Source organism: Xenia sp. Carnegie-2017, unplaced genomic scaffold, assembly GCF_021976095.1.
Source record: "Xenia sp. Carnegie-2017 unplaced genomic scaffold, XeniaSp_v1 HiC_scaffold_3, whole genome shotgun sequence".
Classification (NCBI taxonomy): Eukaryota; Metazoa; Cnidaria; class Anthozoa; order Malacalcyonacea; family Xeniidae; genus Xenia; species Xenia sp. Carnegie-2017.
This window is the reverse complement of record NW_025813493.1, coordinates 5,482,900-5,504,424: the sequence shown is the minus strand read 5'-3', so window position 1 is coordinate 5,504,424 and position 21,525 is coordinate 5,482,900. Positions and strand designations below refer to the sequence as shown.

The window sequence follows — 21,525 nt, the reverse complement described above, 5'->3', positions numbered from 1 at the left end:
CAATGTTGGTATTTTTGGTGTTCGCGCATTTCGTAAAAACAAAACAATTAAATAAATGTTGAAAATTTACAGAGTATGAACAAATTTGCTGGCTGTTTGGGACACTACAAGGGATATACTAAGAAGTTAGATAATTGAAAAATGTTCAGAAAATTATCAATTCATCAGTAGTTCTCACAAAATGTGACAAAGCTCATGTATTTTGGCATGGCTTTGCCTTGTTTATTTAAAGTAAAATGAATAAAAAATTGATCTCGAAAACCATGTGAGTACTTCGTAATCGCCTGAATATGAACAGCATACACATAGAAAATTAAAACTTTCAAATCTAGTTTAATCCAAAGATGTAAAAGTTTAAACTCTGTTTTGCAATATACTGAATTTATAAAAAATTTGATAAATCTTAAGCTCACTGCACAACATGCTCAATTTGGACGTTTTTGTCTTTCAATTTATTTTCATGATTTTTTTTTATTTAAGACTGATTTCAAGCCTAAGTGATTGTTTAAATGATGTAAGAAACAATAAAGACATAAATTTAACACCCAAGAAGTTTGACAAGAATAGACAAACGGCAAAAATGTCCAAATTAGACACTTTGCACTTTGAACTTAATGTTCATCAAATTTTCTATAATTTTGGAGGGAAGAACAACCGTTTACTAAGGCAATGTTACTTTGAACTTTTTAACGTCTTTCTATTTTATGAACATTAGCGTCGGAGTTTTTGCAAGTCTTAGATTATTATGTCAAATAGGTAAATATTTACCTACCGTTTGAGTTACGAGTGACACTGTGTATTCTTACAGCCAAATCAAGATAAGCGTTGTTTACAGGAAGAAAATATTTACGTCTCGTACGTTGATGTGTTGTGTTATGGACACTAACGACACTTCGTCCAACACTAGTCATGATATAAATAAAATCCCCAAATACTGTCATGGGACCTCCTGAAGGTCCAAAATCAATTACATTATGGGAGTAGTAATAACAAGAAAAAACATTTCCGTTTGAAACTCGCCAATAAATCTTCTCTTTAGCCATGTCAAGCGTTAGATCATGTGCTATTGACTGAAGTGAAATTGAAAAAATATGATGTTTATTTGCAGTCATGCTCCATAGCCATAAGAAAAGTTCTGTACTTTCTGCCAAGAATAGATACCTTAATAAAAGTATTTGTTTTGTACATTAGTTTTCTCTATACGTACTGAAATACATAAACAATTGGCAAGCTAATATATGCAAGAAAGGAAAGATAGAATACTTTTTTAGTTTAGACAAAGATGTTGTCAAAGTGTTCAGAACTACCTTCATATATAGACGGTTTAATGGAACATATTCATAAAATTTGATAATTTAGCAACATAAAGCTATTGTAACTAACAGGAAAAGATCACCTTTATCATTTGAAATCTCCCTTTTAAAAACCGAACTGAAATATATGAAGTAATTAAGCATTGCATGTGGTTCATAACATAATAATAAATTTAATATGTTATTTTTATTCACATCAGTTCTATAATGATTAGTATTGTTTGCGATCATTGTCGGAATGAGTAATGTTGTAGTTTGGAGTGGCTGCTGAATGAATTGTTTTGGTAACTGATAATGCTGAAAATTAGCAGATGCGTGGAATTTTTGTTCGAATTAAAAATTTGGTGTTGGTAAATGATGTGCACCATTTCATGTAGATATAAAATTAAGAAAGCTTTGTCATTTCAATTTTAAGCTTTCTTAATTATTCAGTTTCATCTTGCAAGAAAATTAGCAGCTCCTTGGATGGATCATCGTCCACAGATGTCTTTAAAAAAGCTATAGCTTCAAAAACATTGTCTTTTGTTGATACTTTTTTTCTGTTTGTTTGGACAAACGATTTTTTAAAACTATCTTAACCTTCTCTTTTTAATTGTCAAATTGTTTCATTGTTTTTCTAAAAAATCAGAAAAAGATTGACACTGGAGCTAGCGCTATTGGTATAATTTAAAAATGATGATTCCATCGCCATGTAATGTTCGTGTTTTTAAGAATCTTTGGCTTGGACAAGCTGCAAAAACTGCTTGAACACTATGGCCTTTACTTTATCGAAAATGTTTAATGCAACTGGCAGTTTTGATTATCATTGAAGCATATTTGCATTCTCCAATACATTTCTTAAATATATTACGCATTTGAGTAACAGCAAAGTCCATGTCTTCTTGTCGGTCATTGCACCTTGCCCCGAACTCTTTAAAAACTTTCTCGTATATATTACCGTTCTTTTGGCTTTTTGTGTTCGTGAAACTTAATTTTTTCTTGTAATATGATAACAATTAATGCCTAACATAAAGTTTTAATTAGAGATATAGAAATAGACCAAAAGCTTTAAATTGAATTTATACTGACGTTTCGTCCTTACTCAAGACATATTCGGGCAAGTAATAATTTATAATGAGATTTTAAGACAAGATATTGTATTTACAAAAGGTGTTAAATTACGACTAAAGGAGGCAGTGTCAAATGGATTACATGATAAAGAAGTTGGGAAGTAAAATGTACTGAAGTTAAGAGAGGCGAAGAGTGAAGGCTTGTATTTATTCATTAGAAGGCTCTCATGAATGGAGAGCTCATAGGAATCGTTAGAAGAGGAAATTATTTTAAAGTCGTAAATTATTTATAACATATTCAGAAAGTTCTCGCTCCACAAGGCTTTTAAGCCAATTTCTTTTTAATCACATGATTATTATCTTCAGATTCATCATCAGTGGAGCAGCTACAGACCTAACGTTTGCCTAAGCTACACTAAGAAACACTGCATGAACTAAAGGTCGTGGAATAATTTTCCATTCAGATGAGTTGATTGGACGTGTGATTGGATTTATTAAAGGGTAGTGTACAGCTACTTAATTTGCAGCTCTCGACTTTTCAATAAACTCTGCCATTTAATGCAAGTTAAAAGAAGACTTGAAAAACTATAAACTTCATATATTGATTATTCTTTTTTATATTGCCACATTTTTGAAAACTAAAATCAATTTTTATATTTTTCATGTAACTACGTTAGAATGTGTGTAATTCTTTTTATCTTCATTACAAAACGAAAGTTGAGGTTTTTTACGTTCACCACATTCGTGAATATTTTAAAACTTTATTGCCATTCCGTATTGAGATTGTTGCACATCTCTTACACTGCTTCAAAAAAGTATACAAAAGAGCACAGTATAGCAACAAACAATGCTCCCAATTTGTTGAAATCTTTTGTGTAGGGCATATCTTATTAAGCATATGATTACCATGGAGGGGTCAAGCAAATTGCTTTTTCTGAAAAAGAAAAGCGCTATTATGTGGCTAGCCGAAGCCAGTAATGGAATTAAATGTACAACACTAAGTTGCACAGTGAAGTTTTACTACTTTTTAGTAGGTTGTGGAAAGCCAAGGTTCTGCAAGTATTTGACTAAAGTTTTATGTGCAAAGTAATTATTTAATATTTTATTTCAGTTTCTACTGCTCTGTTTTATTTCATTTAATGACTTCATCATATATAAACATTGATCCCTCCGTTGTTACCTTTTTTCCTAAAGCTCTTTGGTTCCTAAACATAAATATCGCTTTCGATTTTTGAAATTTCAGGTTCTGCATGTTATTTTCTACTGCATGTGTGCTGAATAATCACACGAAACGTGTTCATTATTGCAGTTGGTTTGAAATGGTTATAGTCACGCAATAAAATTTTGCTGGCCAAATCTCTCCGAAAGACGCTGATTTTAATAAAAATCGGTCGAACTATATGACGTTTGTTTCTTTATAGCCAACAAAATACTTATAATTCGCTCCCTCTGGAAAAACCGAGTTTTGATTTCCCTGGATAATCGATATTTTTTTCTATTATTAAACCTTTAAATAACAAACCATAATACGGACTTATAAAATTCAACTTTTCTATTAAATTAAAACACCGTCTCTAAAAACAAAAACTCTTACTTTACTTAAGAAAACCCTCCAATAGATATAGTTTATTAATTTTACGCTTAAAAGTAATTAAAAAGAATTTCAATATCACCTTACCCATGTTTTGAGTCAAATGCAATGCAGGAAAATTGTAAGCCTGGTTGAAGCCTCATAACACTTGTAATTTTCTTTTTCAAACAAACTTGGTAGATAATGTTCGTGGAGTCAATGTAAAAGATACGACGACCAATCCAGTCAACTGTAATATCATGAACAGAAACATTTTTCGCAAAAATTTCGTTTCTAGTCAAGTCAAAATTTCCCCGTTTGATGTCTTTGTCATCAATGTAGTAAAGCACATTCTCAACTACATCAATTTCTATGTCATTATATCTTGATGCATGGTCAGATTTATTCTTACTGGAGCCATTAATAGTGCTGACATGAATATCTCCAGTAATAGAATCAACAGAGTATATTTTATCAAAGCTCATAGTAATCAAATATGGCTTTGGATAAAGATCTAAATAAATAATAAAAAAACTATAAATAACAATGATGAGAGTGGATTAGAAAAATGCAAATTTTTATAGAATTTTTATCATAATATTTTGTGAAAGACCAGAATAAGTATTTTTAGAAAGAATTTTTCACTGTAGAAATATTACTAATAACTGAAATTAGATTGCCTGCACAACTTCCACCTTTTTTTTTTGAATATTGTCTTTGGTGCTATGAACAAGAAACTATGAACATTTGTCAAATATAAAGATTATACCTTTGTAAAAACACATTTCTGTTTGCATTTGCATCATTTCTTTGTTGTATTGTTTTACTTCCTTGCATGCCGTTGTGTTATCGTCATTGCCATTTTATCAACGCAAGTTTCCATCCATTCTTTTACGTTGTCTTTTAATGTCTCCAATCTTTTCTTGCAGATTGATATGTCGTCATTACCATTTACTATTTGGCCACTAATAGACAGGATTGTGAGAGTCCCAAGAAACGCTTTTGTTGAGCTTGATATCATCTTTAGTTTCTATTTATTAGAAGGTGGACGATTACTAATTTCTTTAAAGCTTTTGTAGTAAAACATTACTTTATTTATGAAAGGCTTGTCATCAATATAATCATATAATCATTTGTTTTTAAATTTTTTTGGTATATAAATCAAGTATTGATTTCTATAATAATGTAACATTTTAACTTCCTTCTCCAAAAAGTATTTTCACGTTTGCTTTCAGATAATTTATGATGATTGGATATTGTTGCAATAGATTAGACAAAGTATTCATTATAAAGACTCATGTTTACAACAATTCATATAATTAGAGTTCATCCGCCTAGAACGTGTTTTGAATAAATAGATGTAAGGTTTCTAAGAAACGAAAGCATAGAAATAATTAAAACATTTCAATGTCCACTATAAGGAAATGACGCAATAAATGAAATTCACCAAGAGCGGTTTAGAAAAAATTTAAAATGGGTTGATTTCAAATTTGCTCATGTTAACACAGTTTACCAGATGAATGGGAAACACGTATTGCTTAACTGAGCCAGTAAAGTTAAATGCCAAATAATCTGTTGCGCAGTGTTTAACAGACGCGCCGTCCTCTCTCTCTAACTACATGTCGTCTAGTTACAGAAATGGAGGCCGTTAAACAATACATGATATTCTGCTTTACAACATCTGTCAGTCGTATAAAGAAGTTCGACTCTCATAATTACATAAATTCTGAATTAAATGAAATTTATGAGTATTTTGACAGAACTGCTAAAGTAAAGAAAATCTAAAAAGCTAAATAGAGGAATGCAAATTTGCAGTATTAAAAAATTCCTATTTCTTCAAATATTTTGTTTTAGACAATTAAAAGGGTTTGCCATTTGTCAAAAATATTCTTGCCATATTGAATAATTGTAGCAAAAGAAACAAGAGACGAAAAATGTATAATTTGTTTTACATGCATTCATTGCTTTTTAAAATGACTTCTGTATTGATGTTTGATGATTATTTGCCCCATTTCAATTTGTTGAATTATATACCTCTCTTTCTTTATCATTTCCCTCAATCATAAGTCTTAGTTTTAATGTCTAATCAAATATTATTAATCAAACATGCATTAAAGTTTTAGTTTACTATCATTCTCATGTAAAAACGCAAAACACTTTGCAAATATTTTAAAATTTTTAAATGTCTATGATAGTAGGAAAACATTTTTTTGTTATCTGTATTCAGAACAAAAATACTTAATGATGGTTGCTTCAAATATTTTTGATGTAGCTACGATTTTCTCTAGCGTATCAATGGAAATATGATATAATATATTTTCAGACATTCATAAATATAAATAAGTAGAACTTTATCTTTAGTTTTGATCAATCAATTCGTTTTTGTTTTCATCATAAGGATAAATATAAAATGATAAAAAGAATTGCCAAACAGTAAAAGTTTTCTTAAGAATTTTAAGTTAGTCAAATTACTAAATGGCAGCTATGTATACATGATGCATGGCTGTGCTACACTTAACTACAGAAAATGTTTAAAAAAAACATACAATAATGTTTCATAATGCTTTAATTATTTTATAAGATAAAGATTGTGTTTTATTATCTGTTGGATTGCGTATAAGCATGACTATGATAAATGAAAGGTATGGTCTTGATAAGGAAGTGTTATCCATAAGAGCTATTGTTCTTAAATTATGTGATAGGCTCTGAATTTTAGGTTTTCTTTATGTTTTCATTACTTACCATTGAAGAGGCAATTTGGCTATCAATGAAATTTTTCTTTTGAATTCTAACGAGTTGTTTTCTATTCTTCTCAAACAGCAGCTTAGAAAAAATATAACTGAAGCAGAAACTGTCTTGTCCTAAAGTGCTAGTAATATGGGCTTTTTGAAATTTGATATCAACACAAGACAAACACTTTTCTGTGGACGGGGACTTAAATTTTGATGATTTTTAACTATATTTTTGATAAAGAGCCGTAATTGCAGAAATTTAGTGTCAGAAAAAATATGCAATTAAAATATTGTTTCAACAATTCGAAGAAATACCATTTACATTGGAAATAACAGACCAAATTATTTTAATTCCTTATAACAACACCCCTGGAAAAAATATGTTTATTTTGACGTTATTCAAATTGGGCAACTATTTCAAGTGTCTCTATAAACTAAAAGAAAAATATGCACTGCAGATGTTAGTTTCTGTTCATAGATAAAATATTATAAAGCAAAAAAGGAGTATTGTCTATAAGCAAATTTTGTTTAATTTTATAGCTCATTATAATATGATTTACCCCCATTTTACTTAACCTAACATAAAACTTTCCAAAGTACATCATATTCAAACAACGTTAGTTTCTTAGGTAAGCATTTCTATACATCGCATTTCACATGATTTTAATTTCTAATGTTTTTAACAAATTTAGTTCATTTCAACGTATTACTCCCCTTTCCTCTCTCAAGATGCGGAAAATAAGGACAAAAAAAGACAAGTTAATGGTTGCAACCCCTAACACATTTTCAGAGAAAATTCAGGACTTACATTTTCATAAGTTACAGTCCTCATACTGGTAAGCGTTTTTTTTGTTTTCACTGAATGTATAAAAGCAAAGTTTCTGCACATACTTTTATATTTTTCTATCATAAATTTTGGCGTACTACGTATGTTTATGTCTTATTGACAAAATGTGAAATCTAAGTTGTTTGGGCCCATTTCTTGTGCAATATGTATAAATGTACATCATTAGATTATACTTTTGAACAATTTTTCTGAAAATAATAATGATTTTTCTACAATTCGTTTTTAAAAATATTACATTGTCATTGAATGCAAAAACATTCTCTCAAACTTATTCAGTTTCTACAAAAAAAAACGCTTTCTGAAAAAAAATCTGCAAAGAAATGTCTCTTTTGTTACGTTGCTTTTGAGTCAGATTGTGTGACAGGGAATATTTAATACTGATTGCAAAAAAATATATAAACACCTCTTAAAAAAATTCTTTTTAATATTTAAATTATTCAACAGCTTAATTCCATTGACGTAATTATATTAGCGTGCTTTAAATTTGCATTGAAATTCTCACGAAGACACGCATATAATATTGCAGTTAAGTTGTTCATTCTCTTCTTTGAGTCACGCAACGTCAACAAGAGTTGTGAATTTTTAGGTTTGAGACGCCAGTTAGAGAGGTCATAGGACGTAGATGTGGCTCTAACACGCCTTTTTAGAGATTGTACTTTATTCATCATGTTTCTAATAAATTTTGCTTCGTCAGGTATCAATGAACCCAATTTATTCATCTTTTATGCTTTAACATCCATCCAAAAATACTTTAGAAAATTCTCTGTGCATGATACCTTATAATAATTTTTTGCATTTACGCAGCATAATAGAAACGCTTTACCTGCTGCTTTAATATTTAAATTTTAAAAATTGTTTGTGTGGGAGAATAAATTAGTTTTTTCTTCTATTTCCAAATGACTATATTTATAATTTATGGATCTCTGCAAAGTAAGAAATTTCATTATAATTTTGCTATTGTTCAACCGAATAGTTTTTGATATATTACAGAGTTATACTTTTACTAGTTGACAGAGGTCATTTTAAGAAAATATGTTGTCATGTAGCAATGTAAACTATTTGTTACAAAGAATTCGTTGCTAATGTCCTTTTTTGTGGACATTTAAATGTCACTCATTCTTTGACTTCTCTTCAAACCATGCAATCACAGATCTGACGCAGAAAAATAACTGAACACGAAGAAATCTATTTGAAAAATAAGGCCAAAACTCCTTTGTTAAAGATTGACTGTTTTTTTGGTTTCGCGTTCATACTTTGCCAGCAAAGTAAGAGATACTTCAAAGAGTGACTTACTACAAAAACCAACTTATGCAACTATCTTTATCGAGCAGCTATTAACATGCCAACAAGCTGACTAATCATAGTGATTGTTCAACAGGACAATATCATAGAGCACGACACGTCATTTAAAAACAGATGGATTTAATGAAATACTTTGTACTGCAGGTCACAAGGTGGTTTATAGTGCTGCTATCAAAAAAATTCTTCCGCCAATACCTTTATGAACATTTGAAGAATACATTACCACCGACTTTCTCTTCTACTTCCCGAAACAGTTTGAGACAAGAAATAAAGTTGATATTCTACGGAATATCTTATCTTGTATTCAATATAGATTTACTGGAGAATGTTATCGATTTTGACAAACTTTGAATAATTTATGGCTCGGAAAAGAAAATTCAAAAATGTCCCAGTATACGACATAGCAAGCATTCCTAGGGTTGATAGATCTTTAAGCCAGCTATTAGTCCATCCACTAACTGGGTGTGACACAGTCTCTTATTTTGGAGGGTGCGACAAAAGAAAACTGCATTGGATGCCAGGAAATTAATTCATCCTCAACGGACTATAGAACCAAATAATTACATCGTCAGAAGAAAACATCACAAAGCAATCTATGGACGTTATTGAGAGGTGTGTGTTGATGTTGTTTCATCGAAAGAAAAGGAAACTGATACAAACTGATTAAATATGCATGCAAAGGAAAAGTCAGTGCAAGTACTTTAAAGGCAATCTGTATTTAAACTGCGCTTTGTAATATGACTTTTATCTATGCATTTTTACGACAGCTGTACGACCAATTTCATATGAAAAATCAGTTTCCTCGTATTCACAATTTATTGATTGGAACTTTACTGAAGTGATTAGCAAATAGTTCATGTTAAATCGAGGCAGACAAAAGAACCAGTAAAATTGTCTGAATGTTCTGTTTTAAGAGCATGATACACTACTCAAGTTGAAAAAGCTAGATGTCAACAAAGTACAATATTTCTGGCAATAAACGCAGGAATTGACCAAGTGACCATTTTACACAAACTGTTATCGGTGGATAACTTCGCGAGTTTTTATTGAATTCACTCAAATACATGCTTAAAATAATCGCTGTATGTTCCTTTTTTAAAAAAAATTTAATTGGATAAATTTCAATACAATACAATGGCAAGAACTGCGAAAAACCTCATTTTTGTAATACAATCTACATATCTTTTGACGCCGCCATATTGGATAATCATGATGGCCCAACGCGCACACATATAATATGTACGTACCTATTACTACCAGAGCCCTCTATAGTATAAGAGTTGGGACATCTATTGTTATCCGTTTAGCTTACGTTGATTGGGCAATATTGATCACCTGATCAATTTCCGCCATTTTGGTTCCTAGTTTTGAAATTTTAGCTAGTGTTTATATAGCAATTGCTGCTAGTAATACAGTATTTTGAGATAATATTGCGTTTTTTTATGGATAAGTGTGTAATACTGATAGTTGAAGGCTACTAAATGTCATTACATATCGCATAAGTCGAGGATTACGAAAAAAATGAAAGAAATGCCTTTACGTCGAACTTACGAAATTTGATTGCGTATGGTGATTGTTGTGCTGAACTGCTTCTGATATAAGGTTCAATTAACTGACTCAAGTAGAGAAACATTTTTGGGCCAAATAACATTGCAAAGTTCGTGCTGATGCAGTTTCAATAGTTTTCTTACTCCAAAGCTTGTTTTTTAATCGAAGATGATTTCTCATTATGTTCTGAAATTGGTCAATCTACAAACCTCTCAATTCTCAGCCACTTCCATACTAAAACAACTACACCAAATCACAGAAACTCTTATGATTTTCCATGTTGTATTTTTAGTTCATCATTTAAAATGAAGTAATTATAATTAGGATATTCACTGAAACAGCTGAGTACAATATATTTTTGGTATTGAATTGTACAAATGTACCCTACTTCTGTAGCTCAAAGTAGAACATTACTTCTTCTAGACTTGTCGATGATATTTTAATTGTAGGTTTTGGTTTATAAGATCACAGAGGCATATCTCCATAATTTCAGCTATTTGGGCTTTTTAATGTATATTACAACTGTTGCTGCCTTTCTCATATATATTAAAATATTGCCGGCTTTCTGATATATATTTAGGTGCTGCTAGCTTTTTGATATATATATTTCACTGGCAATACAAGGCATAGAATTTGAACAAACGGGGCTGAGCTCCCTCCAACACACCCCTGTTTGATCATTAAACACATATAGAAGTTTTGTCATTCCTCAACCAATAAATTTAACTCTTTGCTAAATTAAAGATTGCATCAGACTCATATGCTGTATAAAAGACTACAAACATTAGCATTTGTAGCAAACAGACTGTTCTTCAACAACAGAAATGTTTCATATTATAGAAATAATATATTCATTTTAAAGAAATGCTTCACCAAAATTTTCAGCAGAATCCCTAACAAACTTTATTAGAAATAAACTTTAATACTTTATAAAGTGATAAAGGCGAAATAACTTCATATAAAGGAATAAAACGTTTAAGGTCAAATGCATCTTGGTCAAATCATTGCATATTTCAATAACTAAAAAGTAAAAAAGTCTGTCATTTTCTGCTGAGCAAGAAAACTTTGTGATCTTTCAGAATAAAAAATATCATGCTTGGATTAAATTGGGGGCATAAATCACTCACTACCATTAAATTGTTACAAATCTTGAACACAAATCTCTCCGGACCAAATCTGCATGATTACTATGATTCGAAGTTTTGAACAAAGTCTTGTCCAAGTATTTGATAACACTGATGCCAGGATAACATTGCCGCTTGCCACCAAGCTTAAAGATCTTGAAAACTTGTTACAGAGTCGGAACATAAGTCGAGAAAACACGTTCACGTACGAAAAATACTTCTTACAATGGGTCACGATCAATTTGAAGCACGAACTAGTAAACCGCAAACGAAGCTCAAACCAATGAAATTAAATCAGGTCTGCCGCAAATCGTCAAAAAGACGCAAAGAGCTTGCTATTATTCCTAATATATTTGATACTACCATGGAATAAGCTTAAATTGCTTTCTTCTTTTGCATATAAACCCAATTTCCAATAGTATTATTATAGTTTCACTTTGCAAGTAGGAACCAAAATGGCGGCTCCGCGCTCGCCCCAGACCGTTTGTCCCAACTCTTATACTATAGAGGGCTCTGATTACTACTACATCTATTGTAAAAATAGATATTTTAATATGGCGCAAAGCTCAAATTTAAACGCGGTAAACAATTACAGACTTGCATTGTAATGTTATATCGCTAGCTAAGCAAAGAAAATAAAAAATTGAACATGCTTTGTACATTTTAATTAGTCTGAGGCAACGTATTTTAAAAATCTCTGTTGTAAAAGCACTTCTACTTTGTTTTGAAAAAATACAGCAACCCTTATTCAACGTTGATTGTTATTCTTTCAATAATATTACACGACGCCTTTACTTTATCGCGTTCCAGACTTTGTTGTGAAGCAAAACGCGAGCGCCAAATTGTATTCGAGAAAATGCAAAATTCAACGCTTGAAACAGGCCTTATTATGCGATACCCGAAGTTACTAAAAGATGTTACATACAACCACATTCCACATAGTGATTAGCCGCTGACCGTGCGAGTACGGGCAGATTAAGAAAAAAGGTACGTTGCGTACATATGGTTTTAATTTCAAAAAGACAAAATACGATTAAGAAGTTTTCAATTTAGCTAGTGATAATATTCTAATTGAAGAGTCAAGCACAATCCTTAATTAACATAATCCTAATCACTATACATAAATGTAAAAGTTGCTTTTTATCGAGGAGATAAAGTGAATTTAACTGAATGAAAATGAACTATTAGTTTGAAAAATTTACGATAATCGTAAAACAGACGGAAATGAGAGCAAAGATGAGCCTAACGTCCATGGTCCTAGCTTTATACTGTTCGATCACTAATGTTTTTCTTGTATTCTCCTACCTCCATGGTCCTAGCATTATACTGCTCGATCACTAATGTTTTACTTGTTTTCTCCTACCTCCATGGTCCTAGCTTTATACTGTTCGATCACTAATATTTTACTTGTATTCTCCTACCTCCATGGTCCTAGCTTTATACTGTTCGATCACTAATGTTTTACTTGTATTCTCCTACCTCCATGGTCCTAGCTTTATGCTGTTCGATCACTAATATTTTACTTGTATTCTCTTACCTCCATGGTCGTAGCTTTATACTGTTCGATCACTAATGTTTTACTTGTATTCTCCTATCTCCATTGTCCTAGCTTTATACTGTTCGATCACTAATGTTTTACTTCTATTCTCTTACTACCTCCACCGTTTTTATACCGGCTGACCTTTATTGTCATATTTCTACTCTCATCTGTCAAAAATCATTTGACTAGCAAACACACAACTTGAATAAAAATTTTTGATATATTCATAAATATACCATATAATACTTGAAAACCATATTTAGGGTTGATACAGTTTGAAAAAAAGGCGTATACAGTCAAGAAACTTAGACACTTCTCAAAATTTAAGACCTCTTGTAAGTGAAGACACATTTACGACCTTTCCTTAGCGGAGGTGAATACCAAAACAACCTTCACAAACAACATTATAAGCTGTTGTATGCGGTTGCACTTGGTCTATTTTCAGTCAAATTAGTAATTATCTCGACCAATTGACATATTATAGTATATAAATAGATGTTGTTTTGTAATGCATGTAAATTCCTTCGTCTTCTTCATTTTTCTTCATGAACCACTATAGTTTCTTCTCCGGGCTAGCGCATTTGTGTTCCTCAAAGAAAAGTTTTTCATGTCATGTGAACTATAAGCATTGTGTCTATACAATGATAATATACATGATGAATTTGTTGTTTCATAAAGTCTATGGACTCAAACGTTTCACTGTACAGATGTTAGACTTTTCAGTCGTTATCAAGCATACAATCATATTTCAAAACATTGTTGAAACAATCATATTTAAACTTTTTTTATGATTTTGTAATAATCCACCAGCATCTCATAAGCGGACACCTCCGACAAAAACACACCAAGTCATGGTCTAAAGGGTGTCTTTTTACGGTAAGTTTGATTGCATTCATTGAATTTAAAAATGCTTTTGAAAAACGTCTATGCCTGTATAGAGTAAAGAATGTTCCGAATTTTCTTCCTTGATGTTTTCCATCGTTACAAACATTTGCTGGCACGGATGAAACTATCAAACACAACAGTGGTCATTTTACGGGCGTGATTAACACTATCGTACTACGTCATTGCATTGAATATTCAATTTCATTACATGTTATTTAGCTATGATATGATTTCTTTTGCACGAAATTTTTAAAACATCCATGGAAAATTTTTGTTCGTTGTTGTTGTTACAACACACAATACACAGTTGAAATCTCGTTTTAAAAAGCACCTACCTCGATTAAGCTTGTCTCCCGAATATGCGCCGCATCTAAAGTAGCAAATATTTGAAGAGCGCCGCAGTTTCTTATCCCCGTAAATACGGTAATTGAGTTGGTTGATTGAGATGAGATCAGTTTTTATGGTAAAATACAAACTTGACTGCAAACGAATCATTGTATGCATTGTTGGTATTATCTAACTGTGGGTGAAAAGTGATGACGATAAAAGTTCTTTGACTTGTGCTATAAATATTTTTAATAAAAATTATAAATATTTAAAGTAAAATAATATTGATAGTAGGTCAAATGTAAACACCTAACTAAAGATAACCTTAATGTCAGTGAAGTTATAAATAGCTCACCTGTGTATTATATATATATATATATATACAAATATAACAGCGCCAACAAAAGATGCAACCTATGCCTGAAAGAAAAACTCTTCATCACCTACCAACCACAACTATCATCACTCAACAAACGTAACGAACTTATCTCTTCTTGTCGCCATAGACACAAAGCACTTTTATGTAATTTGTAATCGTACACTCAATATATTATGTAATTCTATCTCAATTTTTAACCTAACTTCCTCTTGTATATATAATCTAGCACATGCTTTGTATTCATTTAATATTATCCCTGAAGAGTGAGAAATCACGAAACAGGCTTGTCGGGATGAAATTGTAGTTTTTTGTATTTTCTTCTTCTCATCAATATATATATATATATATATATATATATATATATATAATGAACTAAAATAAAATGGACAAGCGACAGCAAACAATTGTCCATTTTATTTTAGTTCATTTTATCTTACGCTCTTCTAATATATAGAATATTGAGCGCTCTTTTATCCAGGAATATTATCCATAATAATATATATATATATATATAGGAAGTTTATAATTAATGATTTTCCGTATAAAACAGTGCTCGTATAAAACAATAAATCCCCTGAAGAGTGAGCAATCACGAAACAGGCTTGTCAGGATGAATCTGTAATTTTGTGATTTTTCTCAACACCACTACTCACATATATATATATATATATATATATATATAAAGATAAAACGTTTCTCCGGATTTTTAAATGATTTTTATTTTTGAAACGTTTTATCTTTTATATATTCAATGCCTGGATTACAAATTTTCAAACTATATATATATATATATATATATATATATATATATATATATAAAAGATAAAACGTTTCTCCGGATTTTTAAATGATTTTTATTGAGCTTTCGACTCGTTGCTTCGAGCCTTCATCAGAATGAAAAATATTATTTACACGTGCTTTTTAGCTTGGAGATGTTTAGAGCGTCTAACTGGATGAGTGGGTGGATTAATGTGATTGGATGGAGTGAAATGCGTTGCCATGGGTTTTTGTGTGTTGTTAATATGGTTGGTGTTAATAATATTGGGGTGTAGTGTTTTAGTTTTGGTGTTGTTTGTAGTTTTTTTGTCCTTTTTCTTTAGTTGTGAGTATATGATGGGTATGTCGATATGTCTGTTTATTGTGTCGTTGTCTTCACTGTACCAAGCTTCCTTAAATTCGCGTGCGTGTTTAGTCTGTGCGCGTCCGAGTACTTTAGTTTCTGTCCAGTCGAATGTGTGATTGTTTCCGTGGGTATGTTCTGCCGGTAGTGAGTTCGGATCTCGTCGTTTTATGGCGTTTTTGTGTTCTGTGAGTCTTGTTTCAATTTTCTTAGATGTTTGTCCTATGTATTGTTTTGAACAGTCTTTACATGGTATCATGTAGATCGCGTCAGTTGTATCATGAATTGTTGTTTTGTCTTTATGTTTGGTGAAACATGATTTGAGTTTTGTGTAGGTTTGTGGGCGACGTTAATATTATGTGGTCGAAGAAGTCTGGCAGTCATTTCTGATGTTCCGTTTATGTATGGTAATGTGATGATTTTTACTGTTTCGTCCGGTTTTTTGTTGTTTTTGTCGGTTTGTGTTTTGTTTTGTATTTTGTATATAGTTTTGTTTATGAAGTTTCTAGGGTAATTGTTTTTAATAAATGTGGAGTATAAGTACTTGCGTTCTGTTTTTTTGGCTTCTTCCGTATTACAATGAGTGTTTATCCTGTTCAAAACAATACATAGGACAAACATCTAAGAAAATTGAAACAAGACTCACAGAACACAAAAACGCCATAAAACGACGAGATCCGAACTCACTACCGGCAGAACATACCCACGGAAACAATCACACATTCGACTGGACAGAAACTAAAGTACTCGGACGCGCACAGACTAAACACGCACGCGAATTTAAGGAAGCTTGGTACAGTGAAGACAACGACACAATAAACAGACATATCGACATACCCATCATATACTCACAACTAAAGAAAAAGGACAAAAAAACTACAAACAACACCAAAACTAAAACACTACACCCCAATATTATTAACACCAACCATATTAACAACACACAAAAACCCATGGCAACGCATTTCACTCCATCCAATCACATTAATCCACCCACTCATCCAGTTAGACGCTCTAAACGTCTCCAAGCTAAAAAGCACGTGTAAATAATATTTTTCATTCTGATGAAGGCTCGAAGCAACGAGTCGAAAGCTCAATAAAAATCATTTAAAAATCCGGAGAAACGTTTTATCTTTTATATATTCAATGCCTGGATTACAAATTTTCAAACTTATATATATATATATACAAAGTGTATATACAATGTGCCCTCCCGGCTATCACCGCTTTAAAACGGTGACTCCTGCACTTGGGACACAGGACGTACGGTTACACATTGCATGGATTGTATTGTAGAGTCACCACAGTGCTCAAACCTATAAAGGTGAGCTTTGCATATCGCGAACACGGTGAACGTCTCCATATGAGACTCTCTACACAATCCGACAGTGCTCAAACTACGCACGCGCAGTGAGCGTAATATACAAAGTGTATATACAATGTGCCCTCCCGGCTATCACCGCTTTAAAACGGTGACTCCTGCACTTGGGACACAGGACGTACGGTTACACATTGCATGGATTGTATTGTAGAGTCACCACATTTTATATATATATATATTAAATGCCTGGATTACAAATTTTCAAACTTATATATATATATATATATTGATGAGAAAAGAAAATACAAAACTACAATTTCATCCCGACAAGCCTGTTTTGATTTCTCACTCTTCAGGGATAATATTATCCCTGAAGAGTCTTGTCGGGATGAAATTGTAATTTTGTATTTTCTTTTCTCATCAATATTTACGCTCTGCTCTTAAGCATCGAGCACTGTACTTACGGAGATTCAAATAAACAAAACTTCCTATATATATATATATATATATATAAACTGCAGTAAAAGCTGGATTCGTTTAGGTCCACAAAGGGCAAGCAAGTATAATGGCAACAATACAAGTCAATATGGAAAATATATTAATTCCTCCACACAACTCAATGTTTTTCAATATCAGTCTGGATTACAACATATGACGATGTTTATTATGAGACTAGACATCCAGTTGTAGTATCTCTTGCATTTCAAGGAAAAGAAAAAGTCCATGCAAACGCTCCCGTGATTTTATTCATAAAAAAAAATATTTCCATTTATTTTTTTGATTCTTTCAGGTATATATGCATAAAAACAGATTTGTCATGCTTCACGAGTCATTTGCGATCTTTTAATTCTTTTTAAAACCTTTTAAAAACTCAATAGAAGTGGTCATATTGGTGATATATTTGATGGGAAGCAATATCATATTATGATCACGTGGCAAAAGGTTGATGGAAAAATGATAGTTTACAAAGACGGTGAGCAAAAGTATTCAACAATAGTTGCAAAAAACCGAACAATTTTATCAGGAGGAGTATGGGTGATTGGACAGGATCAGGACTCTCTTGATGGAGGATTTCAGAGTTGTAACTGTTTTAAAGGAACAATTGATGCTGTATATATTTGGGACAAAATATTGTCAATTGATGATATAAAGCAACTTGCAATGTTGCAATGCATATATAAGTGGATACAAAATTGGTTACCATGACTTTAAATTTACTAATACTACTAATCTTATTGAACCAACTAGCTACACATAGACATTACAGTTTATAAAACTTCTTTTCTGATTTACTATTAAGTTTATTGAATATTTATCACGCTTAGCTTTAGTGTATTTAATTATTGTATTAAGTTGACATAAATAATACATATATTAAGTTATAAGCAATGAGCACTACTGTATTAGCTTTATAATGTAAGTAATAAAATTTTGGCATCTTGTCGGCCGATGGCACTGATTACAGTTTTTTCCTGTGGGGGAGGGGCAAAAAAATTCCTAAGAAGTCGTTTACATATATTAAGCATTAATTGTTTCATTTTCTTCCATTACAAGTTACATATATAGACCTTAGTATGAAAAATACCGGGTGGTGATTCTGAACTACACTTAATTTTTAGGTGAATTTTCCCATTTCTTTACAAGCTGTTTTTGTACAGGACGCTGCGATTGATATTTCCTTTCATTCGTTATCACACGTATCATTCTTTCAAACAGGTAATTTCTGAAGGACATGTACCTGTTGGAAAATTGATATATGATTATGCTACCTTCAAATGCGTAAATTTATCTAAAAGGTGACGGTTTATCTTTCAGATTTATCTAAAATTGGTACGTAAGGATAAGAATTGAGAGTAAGTGCTGAGTGTCGAGAGTAATTAAGTCCCTGTTTACATGAAAGAAGAATGAAATTGAACAAGGATAAAAAATTTGGAATCGCTTCAGTGATTACATGGCATTGGCACGAAATCATAAAAAAATTCATAAATGCATATCTAATTTAGCAGCTTTTTTTACATCACGCCATTTTAGTTTCTACTTTGTTTATTTGCACGTCTGTAGCTTCTATTTCAAACCGATCGAAAGGTTTTCTGGAGCTTCTTTTAGTAGAGTTAACAAATTTATCATCTCTGTAATTCATTCCAATTTGAAGCTAGTCTGAGTGGTTCAACAGACTGTAAAACATCAGACCTCTCCGAGTCATTTACTTGAGTGTGAGAGGTCGTTCTCTGCTTTGCGAAGATTAAAGAACTATACAAGAAGTACTATGGCTGCTGACAGGTTAAATGGTCTTGCTTTATTGTGTATTCATCAGGACATTAATGCAGATATAGAAAAGAATATAGATCTTTTTGCAAAAGACGAAAGAAGAATTGAACTAGCTTTCTAGTTCGGAGTTAAAGTTCTTCATGCCTTTTTTAAACTCTTGACTGTAAAGATGACTGCCGCTAACCTCAGTCAATATAAACACAAACAGTCGTTCTCAGAACTTTACTTACCTGGACGATCGACATCTACAAACATTTTTCTGCTTTTTTTGTTGACAACTTCATTTGATAAATTGACATAAAATCGATTGCATAATAATCAGCATGTCGGTATGACTAGACCATTATAAAATGAAATTCCATATAAAAGTTGATGAAGCGTAAAGAATTTTTTTAGGATAAGTTTATAATGAACCAGGCCGTCCATGTAAGAAGCCCTCTAAGCATATTTTTCTGCGAGTTTCCTAGGCATTCTGATGAGCTCTGATATTGAGCAAAACGGTCAAAAATCGACAATTTATGATCAAGAATGTTAGCTCATTACAGTAATAAATACTTTAGAAGACAAACTGCAAAAACGCAGGAAATAGAGTTTTTGGCAATCCAAATTTAAAATTTTACCGGGGGGGACATGCTTCTGAACCTCCATAGAAAAGCCGCACTAACGGTAAGACATTGTGCCTAAGTTCATATACGTAGCTGGATCCAACCCTGGTATAAACTATAAAATTATAAATTGTCCTCATTATGTTGTATCGAAATTTAACTAAATATAAACGAAAAATGTTATAACTAGTATTATCTTATGATTTTATAATTGTACTTGTTGATGAAGCTATATTAAATAGAAGTAGAAATCCATAAAAAACATATAACGTTCTCTCAGTTGAGATAATAATTAATAAATTTCCAACAATTGTTGTGAATAAAAATAGAAACTGAACGTAAGAATAAACCACAAGCGAAGAGGAAAAAGGTTCAAAAAATGTCAACAAGCTTTTTCTCAAGTAATGCACTTATTCAAGAAGAAAACGAGCAATCGATTTAATTGTGTGAGTCAACCCGATGTAGAAGTAGTCAGCCAGAGTTTGGTCACGTAGAAATTTCACAAAAGAATTTGAAAGGCCCAAATTTAAGCGTAAGAGATATTGCTGACAATGGTTAGATTGATTCCACCAACAATGCGAGTACTTTGCTTAACTAACCTTGCAAAACATCCGTCACCTCCCCATGTACATACCGTAATTGTTTGTCAACACACCAATACAAATACTTTAAGATGACATACCCATGGATTGTATGTGAAAATTAAAGTATTAGATGCAGCATTTGCAAAAGAGTGAAATTGCTGGGTCAATAGGAGCATCTAGTACACAAAGTATACACTTAAGTAGTGAATGAAGTACATGTTCTGTGCGTAAGGATGGAAAGAAGGCATTAACACAAAAAGCATTGGGAAATGAGATACAAAAACACGCAAAATCTCAGGCGCACATTGCAGCTAGTAACATTCTAGCAGAACAAAACGAAAGAAAATTGAGGTTACATCACTCAATAGTATTGAACATTCAAGAGAACTAACAGAGAGATATTTGCGGACTGCGTATATTGTTGGCTACAATAACCGAGCAATCACGGACTATCCAGACCTTGTTACATTGCAGAGCACAAATGGGATCGAGCTTGGGTCAATTTTACATTCTAGGTTTAGTTGAACGCTGATGATTGAATGTATTGCGGACACAATGAGAAAAAATATGTAAAGCAATCAAGGACAATGACAGAGAAATCACTATTATAACTGATGAGTCGACTTCATTATCAAAGAAAATGCTATTGTATTGCTTACACATGAAAGACTTGCATAGAGAGCTTTTTTCATGTATTGGACACCAAAGTTAAAATATCTTTGCAGCGAGAAAAACCTAACATTTTTGAAACTAGAAATGTAAAAATATACAACATTGATCATTTCAATAACTATATTTTTCTACTCATTGAGAGATTCTACTTTGAATTATCGTGATCATGATAATTTATGGGCAAAATTTAAAGACATTTTTAATTACGTAGCATACATTTATACTCCAATAAAAACAGGGAAAGTCAGAATCTCTTATTCTCCTTGGCTAACTACTCCGATTAGATGTGAGATGAACAACGTGATTGCTTATAAAAGCGAACCGCTGAAACAAATTCAG

General features: G+C 31.9%; 1 long non-coding RNA gene across 1 annotated transcript; it reads left to right on the top strand.

Annotated features, from left to right (window-relative positions):
• Nucleotides 1-9,371: 9,371 nt before the first annotated feature.
• Nucleotides 9,372-9,813, top strand: LOC124454301. The gene is made up of 2 exons (XR_006951389.1): nucleotides 9,372-9,425; nucleotides 9,728-9,813. It is a non-coding gene; the product is annotated as an uncharacterized LOC124454301 (long non-coding RNA).
• Nucleotides 9,814-21,525: the final 11,712 nt, after the last annotated feature.